Here is a 5097-nt window from a genome sequence, read left to right as displayed (position 1 = left end):
ATTAATTGGAGTTGATTACGCGCCTAGAGATAAGGGGACAAGACTTTTTCGGATTAGGGTGAAACCTAATAAGAGGATCCATAGATCGAGTTAATACAACTCTAGGGAGTTATTTAGAGAGAGATTTCAATTATTCAACCTAGGGTTAGACGTTGTTAGTCTCGAGAGGGATAATAATATAACTTAAGGATTTCTATGGATCAAGTCAAATGAATAAATCATCCGATTCAGAGTCAAATAACAAGTGAAGTCTAGGTGGATTTTCCTTAGGTATTGTCTTAATTCAATCATTTTTCCAAAAGTAATTCCCAATTCTATTTTCTGTGAATTCTTTGTTTAGTTAATTAGTTAGTTAAAACAAACCCCATTATTCTTAGGCTAGATAATATAAAGACAGTTATTACTAGTACTTTTAGTTCCTTTAGGTTCGACAATCCGGTCTTGCTAAAACTATACTACTATTCGATAGGTACACTTGCCTTCATCGTGATAATAGTTAGGTTCAAGAACGATTCCTTATAAATATTTAAAACCTGTCATGAATATCACGTATCAAGTTTTTGGTGCCATTGACGGGGAACTAAGATATTAGGAACACTCGATTTTTATTAGTTTAGCCGTTTACTTTTTCTGCAATTTAAATTTTATTCTAATTTTTATTTCTAATTCTTCTTTTTCCCTTTTTCTGGCAAGTTCTTATAGTTTATGACTAGAAGAAACCTATCGGGACCATTACTTTTTGACAGTAAGATCGATCGCACAGTTCGCAGAAACCAAAGAGAAATAAGACGAAGCTTAAAATACACAGAGAACGAGCAAGAGGACAATATTCAAACCATAACCGAAGAGATGGCTGAAAACCAAGAAAATTCGCTACCTCCTACAATTGCTGTTAATCAAAATCCTGCTCCGAGCACTATGTATGATTATGCTAAACCTAATTTAACAGGAACTGATTCAAGTATAGTTAGACCTGCTATTGCTGCAAATAATTTTAAACTGAAACCTAACACAATTCAAATGATACAATAGTTTGTTCAGTTTGATGGTTTGCAGGACGAGGATCCCAACGCTCACTTGGCAAATTTCCTAGAATTTTACGATACCTTTAAAATTAATGACGTTTCTAATGATGCCATTCGCCTTCAGTTGTTTCCCTTTTCATTAAGGAATAAGGCTAAACAATGGTTGAACTCGTTGCCATGAGGGTCAATCACTACTTGGGAACAAATGACGAAAAATTTTTATTAAAATATTTTCCACCAGCTAAAACAGCCAAATTACGTAATGATATCTCTTCTTTTGTGTAGATGGATTTAGAAACACTCTATGATGCATGGGAGAGATACAAGGACCTTTTAAGAAGGTGCCCTCACCATGGGTTACCGCTTTGGCTACAGGTTCAAACGTTCCATAATGGACTGAATCCTTCGACTCAGCAGATGATTGATGCAGCCGCCGGATGAACTATCAATAATAAGACACCTGAGGTGGCTTACGAATTTATTGAGGAGATGTCACTGAAAAACTATTTGTGGCAAGTTATGCGAACAAAGCCGATGAAAGCAGCCAGTGTTTTCAACCTCGACGCGGTTACTATGCTATCTAACCAAGTAGAACTCTTAAATAAAAAGATTAACGGTTTGTGTGGTTCTACTCAGGTACATCTAGTGATGAGGTACAATTCAAATGGAGGAGGAGCATGCACAAAATATCAACCCTTCAACCCTAGCATCGAGGAGGAAAAAGTCCAATATATGGTTAGCAATACTTACAATGCAGGTTGGAGGAACCACCCAAAATTTTCATGGGGGGCTAAGGAAATCAGAGATCACCTCCAGGCTACCAACAACCACCCTACCAATAGGAAAAGAAGCCAAACCTTGAAGAGATGCTCTCAAAAATTATATCAATTTCAGAAACTCATTTTTAAAATACCGAGACAATACTTAAGAAGAAACAAGAATCGATCCAAGGGCTCGAAACTCAGATTGGATAGCTTGCCAAGTTGATTTCTGAACGACCACAAGATAGCCTGCCAAGCAACACTAAATCTAACCCTAGGGAGCAACTCAATGCGATTACTAGTCAAGATGACGAAGGGTTAGTCACACCTGAACCAGAACCAAGGCAAGAAACTGAGATAAGCAAAGGTAAAGGTGAGGTAGACCACAATGAGCAGAAACCGGTAAGTATAGAATACAAACCTCGTGTGCCATACCTTAATGCGACAAGGAAAGACCGCTCAGATGAACAATTTGGTAAATTCCATAACTCTTAAAAAAATTACATATTAACTTACTGTTTATTGAAGCTCTATCGCAGATGTCAGACATAATGAAATTTTTAAAAGAGCTTTTAGCAAATAAGTAGAAGTTGGACGAGGCTTCGCATGTGAAGCTAAACACGTTTGCTCAGCTATTCTATAGAATAAGCTACCCAACAAATTGAAAGATCAGGGAGTTTTACAATTCCTTGCTTAATTGGTAGTTTAGTTGTTAATAATGCATTAGCTGATTTAGGGGCTAGTACTAACATCATGCCTTACAAAATGTTTAAACAACTAGGTCTTGGGAAACCCAAACAGAATAGGATGAGCATTCAATTAGAAGATAAAACTATAATATTTCCTAGAGGTATTATTGAAGATGTGCTACTTAAAATCGATAAATTTATATTTCCTGTTGACTTCGTTGTTCTAGACATAGAGGAGGATAGCAACACTCTGTTGATTTTAGGAATGCCCTTTTTAGCAACTGCTAGAACGATTATTGATGTTGGCACAGGTGAGCTCACACTTCTTGTCGGAGACGAAACAATCACCCTTCAAGCTCACAATTTCGGCAACACATCGAAAATTGAAGGTGATTGTCTAAACCATTCTACTAAAACTGACAATATAGTGCAACCTACTTTGTAGGAAATGAGTTTGAAGGAAGTACATGAGCCATTTTTTAGTAATAGTAGAGGACCTATTCATGAAGAATGAAGGGTACAAATCGAGGAGTTAGATGAATGGTGGACACATAAATCGAGAACACAAGATAAACCAAAACTATACTAGAACAAGCTCAATACCATTCCAAATCAACTTAAGGTTGGAGATAAAGTTTTATTAGATACCGCAGATCCTCACATTGTCACTGCCAAACTGAATGAAGAAATCCCTCTTACGGTACTTAGCATTTTCCCATTCGGTACAATCGAGGTAAGTCTTCCTAAGTTCGACACTTTTAAGGTAAACAATACCTGCCTAAACTTTATTTTGATGAGATTCATAGCAGGAATGAGGAGTATAAACTCCTCGAACCACCATGACCATTCAATGGAGAGCTAAGTTGAGCTTAGACTATAAATAAGCACTTCTCGGGAGGCAACCCGAGCACTAACAATATTACTTTCTTTAAATTTTAGTTTTTAAAATCTGACATACTAACCAAATCACTGAACACAAGCTTTTCAAAACCACACAGCCATGCACACGGGTGTGCTGTAGGCCGTGCACATACCATGGGATGCAAATGACCTTGCGATACAACCATGTAAAAATAGGGCAAAAATTTCTTTCCCGGCACGGGATGCGATAAGTAGCCACGACTGTGTGATATGGCCGTGGGCGAAACTGCCAAAATAACACGAGCATGCAACACGCCCGTGTTTTGAAACCATGGGTGGACCTGTCAATTTAACACGGGCGTACGCCTACATACACGGGAATGGGAGAAGCGAACAGAGAGCGTACACCAGTGCGCCTAATTTCGAAAACTATGAAATGCACGGGTTGAGATTAGAGCACACAGGCGTGCCCCACGGTCGTGTGCCCCAATTTCTCTATAAACACCTATTATTTATTTATTTTTTTATTTCTATATTTTGAAATTATTATTATTTATTTATTTCCTTTTAATACTATTTAACCTGATTTTTTACAATTTTTATTCTTCGGCTATTTCATTACGAGTAATTATGCTTCAGTATACCTCTTAAAGAGTTCCTGATTTTATCACAGTCAGAAAGAGCTCCAAAGCTCATCCTCGCATATGGACTAATGAACCTCTACCACCACCAAAGTATCCTCCTCCACCCTCACGCTGATTATTCTCCAAAACTCCAGTTCAAGAAAATTCATTCATCATTCAGGAAGTTCCACTTCTCTCCCTATCTTATGATTATGAATCTATCTTTTTCAGATATATATCTTTGCTCATTGAAGGCAATGTACATCTTAAGTGTACGGGGTCTTTTATATAAAAAAATCCCTATATTTTGTTCTATTCTCATGCGATTTTCTCATATCATTATTAGAATGAATTCCAATTAGTCTATAATGTTTATTGATATATCTTGAATTAAAACATAGGCATTTATACATTGATTGTTTAAACTTTAAGACATTAGAGAATTAAGCATGATAAGTTGATTTTTGAAGAATTAAAAACTTTTAGGTTGTTTCCCTAAGTTTAGGTATTATCTTGAGTTGGAATTCACAAGTTTAAACATCAGAAAGCCATAATTTTTGTGAGATCTTGAGCCTTTAAAGCATCTATTATTTCTTTCATGCTCACTTTCATTATGAGTGCATCAGTATTGAATTCTTATTCTAGAACTTGCTTGATTATACATGTGAAGACCACACCATTTGATTTGATATGTCAAAATGATAAAGGCACTTAGGTTTAACCCACTCACTCTATAAAAGCCTACCTTCACAATTAACCCTTAGTGAACCCCCTTAAGCCTAACAACCTATCCATTGAATTACCCTCAATATTAACCCATAACTCATTATTGTTGAAATCCCCTAAATTAATTTGATCCCTATTTTTCTTTTCGAGATCTGAGTTGGAATAGTTGCTTAGCTATGTTTCATTCCATTTTTTAATTATGTGTTCTTAAAAAAATAATAATAAATATATATAATACATGTATACATATTAGTAGTAGTGATTTTTTGAGCTAAAGAAGTTAAATTCCATATTCTAAGAAAAAGCTCTGTTGTACGCAGCTAATGACTAGTCATTTTTCTAGTTAGGCAATTTTTCAATTCAATCTCAATTCTAACCCTTTCTTTTAGCTTGTGACCACACCTTCTAACCA

General features: G+C 36.1%; 1 non-coding gene across 1 annotated transcript; it reads right to left on the bottom strand.

Moving 5' to 3' along the window:
* Positions 1–1277: 1277 nt before the first annotated feature.
* On the bottom strand, positions 1278–1384 carry LOC121226218 (small nucleolar RNA R71). Its single transcript, XR_005924080.1, has one exon. It is a non-coding gene; the product is annotated as a small nucleolar RNA R71 (small nucleolar RNA).
* Between the last annotated feature and the right edge of the window lie 3713 nt (positions 1385–5097).

This window comes from Gossypium hirsutum, chromosome A03, assembly GCF_007990345.1.
Source record: "Gossypium hirsutum isolate 1008001.06 chromosome A03, Gossypium_hirsutum_v2.1, whole genome shotgun sequence".
Lineage (NCBI taxonomy): Eukaryota > Viridiplantae > Streptophyta > Magnoliopsida > Malvales > Malvaceae > Gossypium > Gossypium hirsutum.
The sequence above is the reverse complement of the archived record's forward strand: the minus strand, read 5'-3'. Positions and strand labels throughout refer to the sequence as shown.